This window comes from Cinclus cinclus, chromosome 17 (genome assembly GCF_963662255.1).
Source record: "Cinclus cinclus chromosome 17, bCinCin1.1, whole genome shotgun sequence".
NCBI classification, from domain to species: Eukaryota; Metazoa; Chordata; class Aves; order Passeriformes; family Cinclidae; genus Cinclus; species Cinclus cinclus.
In genome coordinates this window covers 10,291,264-10,308,455 of record NC_085062.1, presented here as the reverse complement: position 1 = coordinate 10,308,455, position 17,192 = coordinate 10,291,264, and positions in this window count along the sequence as shown.

Below are 17,192 nucleotides of genomic sequence, written 5' to 3'. Positions count from 1 at the left end.
ATTACTATTTACTTTTGGCAGTATAAAAGTTTGGAAGCAAGAGATCTTTTACAAAATACCCATCACTGTCATACATAATTGATAGAATAAAATCAGCTACTAAATATCACTTAATAGCTGGCTTTGTTCTGTAATGATAATGTATATGGAATTCCTGTTGAGTTCAGTGGGATAACCCTTCTAAGGAAGGCTGTGGGAATAGAAATACATCTATTACTAAATGTATTTAATTTGCATATTTATTAGCCAAAAGAGAAAAAGGGAAGAAAACACAGATTTGGCTGGGATCTCAGTATTTTCCCCTCGTTCTGCAAGCTGCAGTAAGAGAGGATGATGCTGTGCTGCTGGTCTGACTGTACCACTCCCTGCTGACTGCACAGGGACAAAGTCAATCCAGGATTTGTTTATGCTTCATGTCACCAAATGAATAACATTCCACTGAAATGGTTATTCTTTCTTGAAAGAAGAGAAACAACAATATACACAGGAGAAAAGATCCCAAACATCTTGCCCCTTCCCCTTGGATTCCAGGTCAACATGGAATGGGTCAAACTGTTGGATTTGAAAGCCAAAGCTTCCAAAAGCCAGTGTGTGGCACAAGAGCTGTTGGAAAGAGGAGAAACCAACCTGTCACATTCTAGTCAGGGAAAAATGCCAGCTGGTACCGTGTGGGCTCAAACAGACACATCCAATTATTTCTGTAGCAGGAGCTTTTAATTGTCCCAGTGGGTTCTAAGACACCTCTCAAGGTATTTCTGGTATTGATACATAAATCTGTGTCCTCAAAGAATATTTCTGGATGTGAAATTTCTAATGGGTTTATCTTGATGATGTGCCCAGTGCTTTCAAACCTAGGAGAATTCTGACATTTATCCCATTATGGTGTGGGTTCTTGGGGGTTTGGATTCTATAGGAGCTTCTAAGTTTTGCATTTAAGTAAAAACAGTTTAAATGCAAGTTTAAAATGTTGAGCTCATCTTTTTCCAGCCCAAGACTATCTTTGACATTCATCTTGTTCCATGTAAATATATAAAGACACATTTGCTGAAGAATTGAGTTAATGAACTTAGAACAGACTGGACTCTATGTGTTAGTGACTAATCCAAATTACAGAGAAATAAACATGATACAAGCACTGCCTTCTCCCTCTCTTTCACAGGTCCACTTTTACCTTGACTGATTAAATTTTAATTTTCTCAGCCTTTCCTTAAAATGAAATGTTGAAAGCTCCACCAATCAGTCCTGAAAGCTACACCACATAAAATATTTTATGCAGTTTAGAACTTGCTGAGTGAATGTCAGGAAGGCAAATGACATTGGAATGCACATGTGCACATATAAGGTGTCCTTCTCAATAATTTCATGTTAAAACTTAACAGTTGCTATCAGTAAAGACAGACTGTACCCCCACCAACTCCTGAAATTCTCAAAATACAACTTCAGCAGCTGAACAGCAGCTCTGGTGTACTTGTGATGGGTCTGTGTTGCTGTGAGTTTCACTCATGTCCTACCATGGAGGGCAGGACATGAATCTTCCTTCAAACTTACCTTTTTGCTCCAGGGTGGTTTGGAATCCAGACACTGGCATAAAAATTATAAACGACTGTAAGGTCATATGTGGTTTTTTTTCTTCTTTCCTCATGTGGCTGTCTCCTGTGGGAAAGGAGAAAGACTGAAGTTAAAAAAGTAGTATGTGAAATGAAGATAGAGCCAATAAAACTGTATTGTTTTCATCATACTTCCTTCTCTTCCTGGCTTTTAAAAGATACTTAGATGCATTTCTAAATTGTTAATGACTGCACTTATTAGCATTTATTAATATTGAAAGTTGGATAGTTCTGTGTTTAGCAGGATATATAATTTTCATTTATTTCTAATATGCTTACAGTACTTTATAAATTATAAATACAGTATTATTTGTATTCACACATTTATACTACTGCTTATTATTAGCAATTAAGCATTTATGTGAAATCACATTTGGAGGCAGAGGAAATAATGTGACTGATTTGTTTGAGAAGAGATGCTGACACACTGATGGCATTCCATTCTTGTTTTCATTTGTTTTCTGTTGGAATCATGTCACTGGATGTGATAGGATTATATACCTGAGGCCAAAGTTTCAAGATGTGCTTCAAATTCTGTTCAGTTTTTCTTGGGTTTCCATGTTGTTGGCACAGAAATAGTAAATATTAAGTTGAAAAGATTCAGCCCAGTGAGAAGAGTCTTGGCCAAACCAGTGTAACAGAAAACTGAGCTTTTTAGAGGCTGTGGGTGCTGCTCATGCACTGCCACCAGTCTCTTTGACCTGTTTTCTCCTTCTATCACCCTGTCTCTCAGAATACTTTGTTCCTGTCTCACCTTTTCTAACTTTTCAATTAGGGACTGTTTAGAATGCTGGATACTCAATGTCACTCTAGTAAATAAACTTTTGTGTTGAGAATTACTCAGCCTGTCTGTACTACTTGATTGCTTTTTTGATCTTTTTTTTTTTTGTACTCATGAGAGAGATTTTATTTCTTATTTTTTATTAATGGTTGCATATTGATGTCTCAGTTCATGACTAGAGCATGATGGCATCTCTGATGACTGTGGAGAGTGAGTTTCCCAAATTGAGGGTCAGTTCATGAGAGGAAGGTGCTACCTGGGAGCGACAGATGCCACAGCAAAGTGATGAGAAACTACTGCTGGAGGTGGATGAACTTTTGATGCACTGAAGCTCCAAAGGTCTGTAACCTCCAGAAGAGTCCCCCTGTCCTGCTGAAGAAGGATTTAATCATCACCCAGTGAGGGCTGGCAGGTGGAAGACAACTCCAGTGTTACAATGGGCATTAGAGGTACAGTGGGAGCCAGAGGACTTAAAATTCAGTAATCAAATGGAGGGAAAACCTGAAGAAGGTTGTAAGTAATAGGTGTGGAGTCATGAAGAAACCCAGCTACTTCTGCTGAATTTAATTCTATTTTATTCTTAGTGTTGTGGGGTCCCACACTGGGGAAATAAAAGCATGGCACAAGCTCACCAGGCTTTTCTTTTCATTTCTGAGGTAGCTATGAAACCTCTCCAGAGATCGCTCACCTTCTTCTTGCCTTCTAAATGTCCTCTTTTTAAAACCACTTCAAGCACTTTTCCCCCCACGCTAGCCAAGTTTACAGCTGCTCACTTACCCAGACTTTAAGCATTGTCCCTTTCTAGTCCATCCAAGGGAACTACCTCAATAGCAAGGAATGACAGAAACTGGAAACTGTTGCTTTTTAAAACCACTGCCCTCAGATCACCCAAAGCCCTCTGAGCTGACTTACATGTTTATTTGTTCCTTTGACTCCTCCACATCAGAGGAATATTTGGGTGGCTGGAACTCAGCTCTTTCTCATGTGCCCCGAGCCTGCTGGGCAGCTTTCTGTGTGCTCTTCCTCTTCTGTGATTCCTGGCCAAGTATATGAAAGTATTCCCCACCTTGCTTCACAGAACTGAGGTGATACCTGCCAAAAATCACCACAGCTTGGGTAGTGTTCTGATCACATACTATTGAATTGATTGATTTCTCTGTTGCCCACCAACTTAATTTTTAAAGGTGATTTTACATTCTTCTATATTCAAGAATTCAACATTAGTATCTCCCTCTGCAATAGGATAACAAAGGACAACAATTCCCCAATATGAACTGGGAGAATTTTCCCTTATCTCTTTCAGCATCACATAGGAGAACTATTGGATGTCTTGAGCTCGGCATCACTTTGTCCAGTACTTGGCTCCAAAACACCCCATCTAATTCTAATTTCTAGCACTACTGGTCTCACTGTGTAAGCTCAGCTGTCACTGCCCTGCAGCTGCCTGTTCACTGCTGAATTCCACATGCTCTTGGAAAGGCTGCACTGTTGAGGGAGAAGGAAGGTGCCAGTGCAGCCTGTCAGTGAGCTGGAGGGAGCAGGCAGAGTATTATTGCAGGAGAAGAAAATAAAGAAATCACTGTGCTGTGCTGCCTGTGAGATAACAACAGAGGTTAAGAACAACAGAAGTAGGAAAAGGAAAGGTGATGGCAGTGAAAGGGATTTGGCACACAGGTACTCTGCAGCCTCAGAGTAAAATGTCAGTAAGGATGTAGCAGCAGATCCAAGTCCAAGGAGGGTCTTACCCCGCAGTACAGGAGACATCCCTGCCAGTGAATGCCCTGCTGACTTTTGAATTAGGTGTCATCAGACTGCATTGATTCTTTCAAACACAATCCAGGTTGAAAGCTGGGCCTAATTTGTTTTACTGACAAGTAATAACTCTCTTTTCTTACCAGAGGAGTTAAAGCACCCAAAGGCCACAAGGTGCTCATCACTCTCAGGCACAGGATAAGACTCTTGGTGATGCTCCTGCGCAGGGCCAGGAGGTGGATTCTGTGATCCCTGTGGGTCCCTTCCAACTCAGCACGTTCTGTGATTCTGTAATTTCAGACGCCAAATTCCCCAGTTCTCAAAGGGAGAAGTTTACTCCCTCCTTCCTTCTCACCTACAGCAAAAGAAATAAATAACAGAACGTTTAACAGCAATGCAGCACATAAAAGAGCTGTAATAACCATCTGATTTAAACACACAAAAAACGTCTACTCATAATTTCATTTTTAGGGGGTATTTATGAATGATCCTAAAAGTTCATGGGCTCTTTAAAAAACCCCAGTAAAATGAACTCAAAATAAAAATACAGACATAAGCAATGCACTCTTCTACACTGTAGATTTACAACATATTGCTGGAATATGACATCAAATATTTCTCCATTTAAATTCAAGCATCACAATACCTTGTTTATACAATAACTTCATAAATTTAGCTGGGCTGCCTATTTGACAAGTAGGCGAGAATCGTTCATTAAAATGCAAATGTAATCAAGGTGAAATTTGGAATACGTTTATTAAAGTAATTGAGCTTCAGTCAACTGTAGTCACAACACAGATTTTCAAGTGCTGTTCAGACAAAAGGATATGTCTAATTCTTCTACATTAACATCTTCATCAGCATGAACGTTAAAAGAGTTTTCTGAGCAATAATAATGTACTGTGGAATAATTCCAGTTTCCTCTGCAGGAACATATTATTATAGATAAGGGTCAAAGACATGCACAAAGAAGTGACCCAGCACATACAGAAAATTGGTAGCAAGTGTATTTTCAGTGCTTGGTGTAACTATTCACTTACTAAATTACTCTGTAAATCCTTTAAAGACTCAAGGTCATCAGTTAATTGGCCATTAAATTGTTGAGGAACTGAACTTTTACTGCTAAAATTTGGGTTTCTTGGTGCCTTTAACCAGAGAATTACTCATAAAAATAAAAGGAAATCTTAAATTGGTCTTAGTTATGATTTAGTGCGAGTAAAACATTAGGAAGCTGTGATAGTAATGCCAAAAACTTTTTCATCAGGTTAAGGACAAGCTAGATATTTAAAGTTTTGGGTTTTTTTTTTTGTTTTTTTTTTTTTTTACATAGTTTCTGCTTGTTTAAGTACCCCAGGTCATCTTCACTGCCTTCAAAGGAATCACAGAAGGTTGTGTTTGTCCCAGAAGATCAAATTTTATAGTTGATAATGTCAGATCTACCGTGTGCAAAAACAAATTCAGGGGAGAGATGCTTATTAAAGGACTGATGTGATGCCAAACCCTTGCTCAGTTCAGCTGGTTTGGCTCCAGCCTGAACAGATTTGCCAGGAAAATGGGAAGAAAATTGCAAAGCCCTTGGCTGCTCCACTGTCTGATGCTACGGGTGGTGTCACCAGTTGCTTCGGCCTCATTAATTCTTTCTCCTCCTCTCCCTCTGCCCCTTTCTCTGAGGCTGAGTTGCAGACAATTTATACCAGTTTGGTTCTCTCTCTACATCTAAGATTCCTGGTGAACAAATATTTTAAGCAGTAAATAAAGTAATCAGATATCTATCAAGCAATGTACACATAGGTATTTCTCTGATCATGGTAATTGTTAGCCACCATTTCATAAAATGGCTCATTCAATTTTCTAACTTCAGCCTTTATATCAACAAAACTAATGACAGAACATCTCGTGCTCCAGACACTGTTAGACAGAATCCAGCCTTTTCCAGAGGCTTAAATACATATATATTTATATGTAAATATAAACAAGACCCATGTGTCACTACTCTGAAAGCCACTGCAAGCACAGGCTGAGGGCCATTTCCTTTATTTTCCTAAAAGCATTTCCATGTGCATCTGCAGCAGTTCCCTGCTGGACCCATAAAAGCTCCTCTCTTTGGGCACCTGGCCAGACCCTGCCGAGGGTGTTGGGAGGAACCTGCTGGGCACTGCCTGACTTGCTGCAGGAGTGGCAAACTGGAGAGGAGCTAAGGCTTCCCAGGTGAAAAAGAAGTGCAATTTAATTCACACTGCAACTTCAACAAATGCCAGTAAGTATTTTCTGTGGCAGAAAATGTAGTACAACAATCCATTTTCTTATAAACCAGAAAGCGCAGGAGGCAAAAACTTTGAAACTACAGCAAATACAGCTGAACTGTTTCCTGAGCAGACTAAAACTGCATTAAAACCCACTACAAATCTTCTAAGTGAGCACTTTGCATTATTTGCAGCCACGCCATCATGAGCTGTGATCCCATCACAAATACCAAATGTGGACAGTGAGCATCTGGACACTGAAGATTTCTGATATCCAGTGAAGGAAGCAGGGAGAGCAGGAAGTTGACTTCATTTGGATTAAACTTGAAGTCTGCACCCATCTGTAGTTTTGGGGGCACCATGGTACTGGAGGGTCTGGTTTTTTTGAACACATAATAAAATGGGAGTTCTGACAAGCTGAAGGATTCAGGATGTCATGGCAATTCTCTACAGGAGCACGAGTGTTAACACTGCAGTAATCAGATTTCAATTGATTACACACCACTGCCCTCGCTGCTGTTTCATTTTTAATAGGACCTTTTTTTTTTCTAATCCTTCCAGTTCCCCAAAATATATGTTGAATGAATCTGCTTTAGAACTCCACTGGAGCTGTTGCTGCATACTAATGGCTAAAACAATTCTTCCATGTCCCTTAACTTTCTGACAAGGTGCTGTAACAGCTAAATAGCAAATAATTGTGAAACTGCAGGAATTGCCAAGATAAAAGAAAATCCATATGTATAAAGTGCTTTTCTTATTTACAGAGCACACACAGAACAATAGGAGAGCAAACTCTGCATTTCTTGTAAACTGTCAACAGTGATACTGATTCACACCAGGGTTCCATTCTCTTATCAGCAAACACTGGAGCTGCTGACCATTTCACTGCAGGGCCTTACATTCAGCACTGTAATTTATATCCATGCCACTATGTCCCAAATTTATTTATATTAGGACTGTTCTATCACCTTTCCTGAGCAATGTAAGGCAGTCTTACTGTAAATGAGAATTAGGGCATTGTTCACTTAAGAATTATTCGGTGAGTTATTACAGGGCACACACATCCTGAAATTTATTTCTGAAATTACCAAAAGCCCTGAAGTTGAATTTATGTGGTGGTGAGTCTGAGCCAGCAAGTCCTACTGTTGAGCTCTGCATTTGGGTCATGCTCTAAAAGCTCAGCATGTGGACAGAAAAATCTTGCACCTAGTCACAGTTCAAATGTAGATACTATTGCAAATTAATTACAAATTCTGGTTTGGCAGTGTTCACAGCCAAGTTAGAGATGCCCACGCAAGGAATTAGGAGCACAGTGGTGGCTGCTCCCATTAAATGCTTGAACCAAATGGGTAAACATTCATCCACCCACTTTAATTCGGTGAAGACCAAATGATAACAACATTAAAAATCTATTAAATGTAGGTACCAACCCACAGAAACTCAGACATCTGTGATCATTTCCCAGGCTGAACCACTGGTGATTCTGCCAAGGAACTCAAGTAGCACCTCATCAACATCTGTCTGGAGCAGTTGAAGACACACAAACAATCTGGAATTCCCACATTGTTTCAGATGTTGATTCCCATTTTATTCTCCTGCAGATGAGTACAATATTCTGTACTCAAATGTCTGTTTAAAAAACAAAACCAGGATTTGCATAATGGGGAAGATGCACATTATCCATGGAAATCTGAATGGGAAATAAGTCACAAAACAAGATCAAGTAAGACACGGGCAAATTTGTGGTACATTCACAGAAGGTTGTATGGCAGGAAATAAAGATCTTCAATAGTCAAAACACCACCCACACTGTGATAGGAGATGTCACAGGTAGATGCATTCCCATAGTACTGCATATTTAAAGTGTCTCAGAGTGGTTTTCAATTAACTACAAAGATGTTAAAACACAGATGCTGCTTCCATTTGTGAAATGAGACAGAACTCGTTGGAAAATGAGGAGGCTCTCTAACACTGAGAAACCCAGACATCTTTGGCTACTAGGAGTTTAAAAACCCTGCCTCAGGAGGAGTACATAAACAAAGGTGAGTGGGCAAAGAACTTTCAGAGCAGCACCAAAAAGTCAGTTTTGTACTGATGGTGGGCAGAAAAATAGACCTGTGAGATTTCAGAGCTTTGCTTTAAATTTTCCTCCAAAAAGCTGTGGGTAAGCTATTACCAAAACTTCAAAAGAAAAAAAAAATCACATGGAGATTTCTGGGATTTTTGTTTTCTAGCTGTAAGAATGTACAATAATGCCTTTATGTCATATTACCAATAAAAAAATCACTGCTTGTTAAGTGTAATTTCAGTGAGGACTCTGGTCCTCCACCAGGAAACAATGCTGCTTTGAGATTTTCATATGAAAGTAGAAAACAATTCTCATTTCTTAATGTCTTGCTTTACTATTAAGGTATTTACAGAGCAATAACACTTTACTGCTAAATAATAGAAACTTCATTTTACATTTCAGCATTGTTCAAACATCCAGTGACAATGTGTCGTTGGGGTACCAGAAATGTGGGATTACACTGTTGTGTTTAGATAAGTAGTAAAATCTAATAAGGATGAACTATTTCCACTTAAGAAATCTCAGACATAAACAAATATTTTTGCCTAAAAGGAAAGGAATTGAGACTCAAAGGAACAGCCTCTGGAAAGACAGAAATGCTGATAGGAATAGCAGTCTTGCCCAGTGATTGATGATAGAGATAATGGTTCACACATCCATACACTTAAATGGCTGTCTTTCCCCATGACTGCTGTCTAATTAATGTGAGCCATCGTTCATGTAAAAGAAAAATTTTGCTTCTGGAGAAAAAAAAATGCTGCAAACTGCCAGCAGTGACAGTGCTAGAAACATGGCAATTAGAGTGATTTCTGCCAAGCAGCAAAAGGGCACAAAACACTGGTTTCCAAGCAACTGACATTATAAAGTATTAAATACACGGGAAACTAAAATTGGCAGATAAACACTTCACCTTCTCAGCACTGCTTCGTTCTCTCTTTGCTTCTTAACTCCACGTTGCCTCTCCTGCCTGTTCCTGTAGACTCCACTGTGCCTTCCAGTACATACATGCACGAAGGGATGGCAGCTTATCACACTGCTAAACACTAAACATCTTCTGTCTGCATATATTAGAGTAGCACTGGGACAGATTCACAGGTAAGGACAGAAAAGGTCGTAACCAGAACTCCAAAAATAACACATTAAAGTCTTTCAGTACATTTCAATTACATTGAAAGGATTTTGTACTAAAGGGAGATCCACAGCCACTACCAGGAAAGAAATAGGAGAAACTGCTCTTCAGGTTACAGTCAGTGTGCTGTCCCAGGCAGGAAGGATGGGTTAGGAGAGGCTGGGCTTTCTGCATGCAGAGTGACTTTTAGAGATCTGCCTTCAGGAAACTTAAACCATTTCAAAGAGCAGTCCAGTTCCTAGTTTAAACCAGAAAAAGCAGCCGGTTGAACACTGTTGAACTGCCAGCAGTTTGACATTTTGCTTTATCTAACCAGCACAGCCCAGGGGAAAAGGAGCACAGGAGGTATTTCCTTCCAATTCTGGCTAATTCCATGCAGAGGTTCTGTGTGGCCTTTGCAGGTAAGGGCTTGGCTGGCTCATGGAATAGCACAGACACTTCCCCTTTGGGTTTGCAGCTCCAAGCTGTCAATTCCTAGACACTAAGGATGACCACAATTTGTCATTTTTACATGGCACCTGTGCTTAGATGGCTGTCCTTGCAAAATTTCCAGTTTCTATCATCTTTCATACCTCCTTTTTACACACACAGAAAAGGTGTTTTCAGCCAGTCTCATTTGAAGCAATATGCTTAAAGATTTTATTTTATTTTTTTTTTTGTGAACAGGAGTATGTCCAGTACACTTGCATGGTCTTGGTGGGCTGAGTTAGTCTCAGAAGTGATTTATGTCAACCTGCTTTTATTTATGGATTAACCACTACAAATTTTCAATACTTTTGTAATCTCTCTTGCTGTGTAACTGTTCTTAATGCTTCTGCAATTTATTAATTATAAAGACTTCTACTTTATTGGTTCTCATACAGTACATCCTCATGCAAGCATGGATTACTTAACATTATTTCTGGATGCCAGGCATCACTGGAACAAGGCAATAAGACAGGATCTCCCTCAGAGTTCAATGTCATTTTGTAGGGACTGTGCTGCTTGAGTTTACTCAGTTCTAGTAAAATTAGCAACAGAAATGAAAACACAATTCTTAGCTCAAAAGCACAGATATTTGAATGCTCAAGGACAAAGGTGGTGCCTTTTCTGCCACACTGTATTCCAGCCACTGAATCCAACACTGGGCAGTACTAAGCAAATTCCCTCCCATGTTTCCATGCTGTGTGTGGGTGCAAGGATATCCAGGAGGGGACAGGGGTCTCCTGGAGTGATTGGGCACAGCTCATCAGGGAACACTGTACCTGGGAAGAGGGACTGATAGTTTTGAAAGATGAGTAGTTTGCATTCTGTCTCATCATCCTCTTCTATATCATCATGAGGACTCAAGAAAATGTAAGAGAATATTACTGACAGGAGGTATGAGGTCATAATTATAAGGTTTATCTTTAGTTTAATTATGTTTTTAATGTGTAAGGCAGAATATTAAAGCTGTATGAATGCAGCTAAGTCTGTTCCGGTAATGACTCCTCAAACATTTCTGAGATAATTTTAAAACTCCTACTACTCTGCTATGTCACTGTGATTATTAATAAAACTTCCTCACACTTCGTTCCATTATACTCTTTCATACAAACAAGCTGCAAGATCACAGACTCTACTTCCTGTGAATATGTATCAATTAATACCCAATTAAGACAACTGCTGCGTGTCCTTTTCAATCGGGAGGAAAAGCAGCAAAAAAACCAAATCCACAAAGGTCATTTGTATTCACTGACTCTCTGTAGTATTAACATGCTGCTCTGCTAGCCCAACTGCTTTAATTGAGATTAAAAGTTGCTGCCCTGGAGAAGAAAACTTCAGTGTTCTTCTTTATTTCTTGCACTTTCCATTCTGCTTTTTCCCCCTAATATATCCCCTTTTTAAATGTCTGAAATTATTACAGGAAACACTGCTGACACAGCCTTTGATCCAAACCAGCAGCATAGTCATTCTGATTTGAAATTATCTTCTCCTGCAACTTCCTATTTCAATATGTGGTTAAATCATCTGTGGGGCTTGATTTCTTTGCCATTCTTACTGTTTCTTTTTTCCTAGATTTAGCCAAAGTAACAAACCCTTAAGGTGAATGGCTAAGATGTTTTCATTATGAAAATGTTTCCACCCAGGCACAGAAAATCACGTGAACTTAGATTTGAATGCAGCTGTGAGTTAAATTTGTGTGACTAGAAGAAGATGGCCAAGGGATATTTAATAGCTAGGGAGTTTCTTACTGACCAGCACTTCAAACTCTGCCTGGGATGTTAAAATTAAGTTGGGTTCTTTCCATCTTCTGCATCAGAATAAAAGGGATTCTGCAACCCAAATTTTATACAGTTTCACAAACCCCACAGTGCTCTGTGGGTTGGAGGGCAGAACAGACAATTCTGCTGATAATGTGCATAAAGGACCACAATCATGTCTGTCCCTTTAGCAGCACCGGCTGCTGTAGGGTGGGCAGGGATGAAAGACTAAAATCGGGGAGTTTAATCACTCAAGGAAAAAAGATTACATCAAAACACATTAAGATCAAATCTATTCACATCATTAAAAAATATACATTTAACATAATTTTGCAGATTGCATTACCATTAAAAATTCAGTGGAAAGTGAGCCTGCATTTATCATAATGTGGCCCAGGAAACAAACGTCCTCAGTAAAATCTGGCTAGAGAGTCCATCTGTTAGAGAGAACAACTGCACTCCCGCGGAGTAATGGGCTGCAGCTCACAAAAAGTCTTTCCCTGGAGATTCTAATTTAGTAGGTCAACTTTGAAAGTAGAAATAAAATCAGAGAATCAGAGGCAGCACTGAAGTCTAGAAGAATTAGTAAGGTGAGTAGGGTATTTACTTCCCTGAGATACTCAAAGTTCCAGTTGTGGCTTACACTTACATCCCCAATTTGACTTTCATAATTAAGCCTTGAGAGTAATAATATTTATCCACCTAATACCTATCAGTGCTTCAGAGATGAACAGGACATTGATTGCACTTACTTGAGTACTAGGCATTGTAAGATTTATCAGATTAGCATTCCTGAAAGTATAAGAGAGTGGTAATAAGATTTTTAAAAATCAATTAAAATAGTGAGAACAGATATTACCTATGTGTAAAAAACCTGTAACTTGCATTGAAATGAGTAGTCCATCTTGCTTCATCTAAATGCCTACAAATCAATGTGTTACTATTTAAACTGAGCAAGTCTTTTAGTACCAATTAAATGAGGGTAATTTGCATCCTACAGAACACTTGCAGCTATTTCTCCTCCTACTCATTTGAAAATAACGAATGCAAAGCAAACAAAAGCAAGCTCCAAGCACCTGCAACTCATAGATCAAGAAGTAAAGTGATCTTTGGCACGTTATCACCAAAAGAACTTTAACTTGACCTCAAGGAGGCAATCCCTCTGAAACTTAGCAGAGAATAATGATTGCAGACAAACATAACTAACAGTGCATTTATGGGAAAACCAAGTCATGCTTTACTAAAATGGCTTATTCAGCCTTCAAAATACATAGGATTTATTATTTTGTTTACAGTTTATTACTATTTTCAGTCAAGTTTATCAAGGGAAAATCCACTAAAACTGATTCAGTTGACTAAGTGAATAATAAAAATAATTGGGGGCAGAGAAGGATAAGAAGGGAAGTATGTGAAATCTAATGTTACCGCAAGTAAATAGTATAAAATTTAGAAATCGCTCTCATATAAAAACTTGGGAACATTTCAACCACTTAAATTTCACTTCATTGTGAAATGTAAAGCTCTGGTTTCTCTACAGCAGTACATGCAAAGAAGCTGGTTTAACTTCCTTGACTTTTATGCAGTTAATCCCAAACAATGCAAGAGCTTAATTTTTCTTCAACATATGCAGATACAATATCCCACGTTGTCTTGACTGCCACATTTGCTCAGATTTAACCTAATTATTAAGGCTTCATATAGATGTCTGTCTTATTGCTGCTTGCTTTAATTCAACTTTTTTCCCCTAGTGAATGCTCTTCAAAGACTTAGTCTCAGAAGCTTGTAAACACTCATGTAATTTGTAGCCTGCTGGGGCTGGCAGGGGTAATTTGTCAGTTTTATTTGCAGCAGGCTGTAACTAAACCCTGCCAGATGTAAATCATCTTTTTGTGCTCTTTGCTGTTCAATTGCAAATGAATCTCTTTCCTTAGATTAACACTCCTATCAACGAAGTCAGAAGTTTCCCGGAAAAGTTAGAAAAACCTAGAAAACCTACTGCTAGGCTAATTGTGCAGTTTAGCAACTGTTTAAGGCAATTCCGAAAAAAACAGAGTGGTCTCTGTAGGCAAGTTTGGAGTGCAAGCAGAACTTGTGAGTGCCACAGAAAAGCAGAGTGAAGCCTCGGGCGCTGTCAGCTTAAGCAGCACCTGCAGTGGCAGTGGTGACACCTGGGCGACAACACATTTTTACATATTAAAAGTGCCTAAATGGGAGTGTACTCTGCTCTCAATAGACCTCTTCTAATGTTTATTTGTTTGTTCGAGACCATAAAAAATGTCCTGCTGGACCAGAAGTTTCTTGTGTCTACTGGCAATTAAAATACGATTTCTAGGAAAAGAACGCACAACCTTGTACAGCCCTGCCTGACTCAAGTTTCTGTGTGCTTTGGGTTCCTTCCCTTGATTCAGATCCATTCCCAACTCTCTAAAGGGGAAGAGCATCTTCCCTGGTCCATGTGGACCGGACTGAAAGTCACCAAATTGAAAATAAACATTACAGCATTAATTAAGAACAGCTCAGCACAGAGAAGGTATGTGCAGTCTCAGGGTCTGGTTTCAATCACCAAATATTTTCGGAGCTGGTCATCACCTGTGACAGCATTGTGTCATCTCACAAGCATGGAAACAAGTCTGAGTTCAAGTTTGACAGAGATCTTGCAGGAAGTTGAGCAACCACGACCTTCATTAAAATACCAGGCAGGGAAAAGAGCTTGTTCAATGGCCTAGACTTAAAGAATGGCTGCTGTGAGTGCTCATGGATTAACGACAAAACTACAAAACTTAGGCATAATTTTCAAAACAAAGCAGTGCAAATGAATTTTTCCATTGAGATGCAAACTACAGCAAAAGTGTCTCCACCAGTCTAGTGTAGAAAAACTTTGTATGCCAGGAAGTGTCTTTGGTGCCCAAATAGAGTCCATTGGAAGTACCTGTTCAAAATGCATGTATGTTTTATAAATTGTTATGCTTAAATGCTTAAGAAATGTAACTTTTTTTCTTGGGAGACTATTATATAGACCACTATGTCTAACATTAAAAAAAATCCAATTTCCAAACCCAGGAATAGAAAATTACTTACTTGTAGCTGCTTTTCCCTGAAGATATGCTCTGTTATAAACCTCTATTCTGGGGCTGTGCTTTCACCCCTAAGGAAGGCACAGACCCATAAAAAGCCCTCAAGTCAGACACAAGCACAATTTTGGAACTCCCATCACTTCAGTCAAGTGTCAAAAAAAAAAAAAAAGACTCAATCCTGCCTATTAAAAAAATTATATAGGTAGATTAATAAAAGACTTCAAATCATTCAGCTGCATCTGGAGTTCAGACTAAAAAGAACATGAAAACAGTAATTCCTTTCTGCACGAGTTTTAGATCAAAGGGCTCATTCACTGCTTCCAAGTAATCCAAAGCCCCAGGTCCCCAGAATTTGTGTCCATGTACTTCAGGTAGAGCAAATGCACAAAAAAGGGGGCCTGGCAGACTCAGAGCTGTGGCTGGAACACTTGCTCTGCTGTGTAGCTTTTGCACAAAAGAACATTCAGGTAGTTAAAAAAAAAAATTTGGAGGAGAACATTCTGCTTTTTGGAATCTTGACTTAAGAAGGCATAAAACTCTTCAAAAAATGTGTGTTCCTGTCTAAGATTTCAGCAGAACAAAGGTTCAAAATGAAAGGAGCAGTGACTAGGGCACCCAGCCTTCACCTGCTGGAAATGCCAACCAGAGATTACTGGACACATTCAGCATGGAGAGTTTCTTACATGGAACTGTAAGGAAAATAAAAATTAAGTATTTGTCATTATATAAATTTAATAACCACTATTTGACATATTTTTTCCAGGGAAAAAAGTTATTTATTGTAACAATTTATAATAAAAACCAGGTTTAGGATATTAAATGTCTACATCTCTGGAAACAGGCTTTCAAAGGTAGACTGGATTTTAGAAATTAGTTACCAGACAACATACTTTAAAAAAATTATTTCCAGTATAAAATCTTAAATATTTGTAACTTCATTCCTGTACCCCCCAAAATACAACTGATCTATCCATAAATAACACTAAAAGACGAATAATTATTTCTTCTGATAAGCCCTTCTAAATTTCATGGCATTCTTGAAGACAGAAAGGTGCCAGATGGATGGAACAGACTTTGTGGGTAGAACACCTTCAAAGAAGTTCATTCCAAAGCAAATTGATTTTAAAAACGGAAGTTTTCATATTTGGGGCAATATTCAACCTGTATCAGGCAGGGGACATGTTGGGACTGAAAAAATCCAATAAATTCTAAGTATTTGAACAGCCTTTGATCTTTTTTCTCCTTCTCAGTTACCATTTCCTTAAGGCTGCGTTTCCTGGCGTGTCTGTAATGTGGAACACCACGGCCTCGGCACAAAAGTGAACAACAGCCCCAAAATCCACCAGCTTGGGCCAGCCTTCTCCTCACCTCTGCTACAGAAACAGCACCGAGCACAGTGACGCCGGCACGACTTGTTTTGTGCGCTTTTTTTCAAATCTCACACATTGTATTTAAAGAAAATACTAGATGAAACCTGACTGGGATAATCCAGGAACAAGGAATTTCCAGTCTGCTTTGTTCATGACGTATATATATATTTTTTTTTTTTTTTTTCCCAGCAGCAGCTAAGGGTTGCCAACAGCCAGGTACCATCAGCTCTCTCCCCGATGACACAACTAAAAGAAATTAAAGAGTGTTTCGAGCTCGCTCCCCACCGAGGGGCAGGAGCGGAGCCCTCAGGCTTCAATAGCGGCAAGGCGAGGGCGCGGCCTGGAGACATTGAACCGCAATCATTTAAAGCGTTTAACGCCACCAAGGTTAAAAAAAAAAAAAAAAATCTGTTCTCTCATTAAAAACCTCGTTTTCTCAAGGTACAACATTTCCTCTGGCCAGCGAGCTGGGAGAAGAGAAAGCAGCGGGCGGTGGGGCCTTGCTGAGGGGGGGGGGGGGGGGGCTCAGTCCCTGCCCTGCCCTCAGCCCTGAGGGGTCATTCCAGCACCTTCCCCTCGGGAAACGCCGAAAAAAGGGAAAAGTTTTATTTTATCTGTCGCTGCAGCGTCTTGGCTTGGAAAGGTGCGAGCCGAGCCTGAAACGGCACGTAATTACAGAGCAGTAGAACAATCCCTTTTTAATTTGCCGTGCAGTTCTAAAACCAAAAAACACTGCTGGAGTGTCTCATTTGTTAAGCTCAACAATACATTATTGTGACAATCTGAACAGTCTTTGCAACTTGGGTGTCGGTGGGTTGGTTTTTTTTTTTGCTTTTTTTTTGAAAGTGTTTTCAACTTAAGAAGAATTTCATTATAGCTCATGTGACTGGCTTTAAGCCTGTTGCAGCGATCATTTCCTGATGTTAAAAAAAAAAAAAAAAAAACC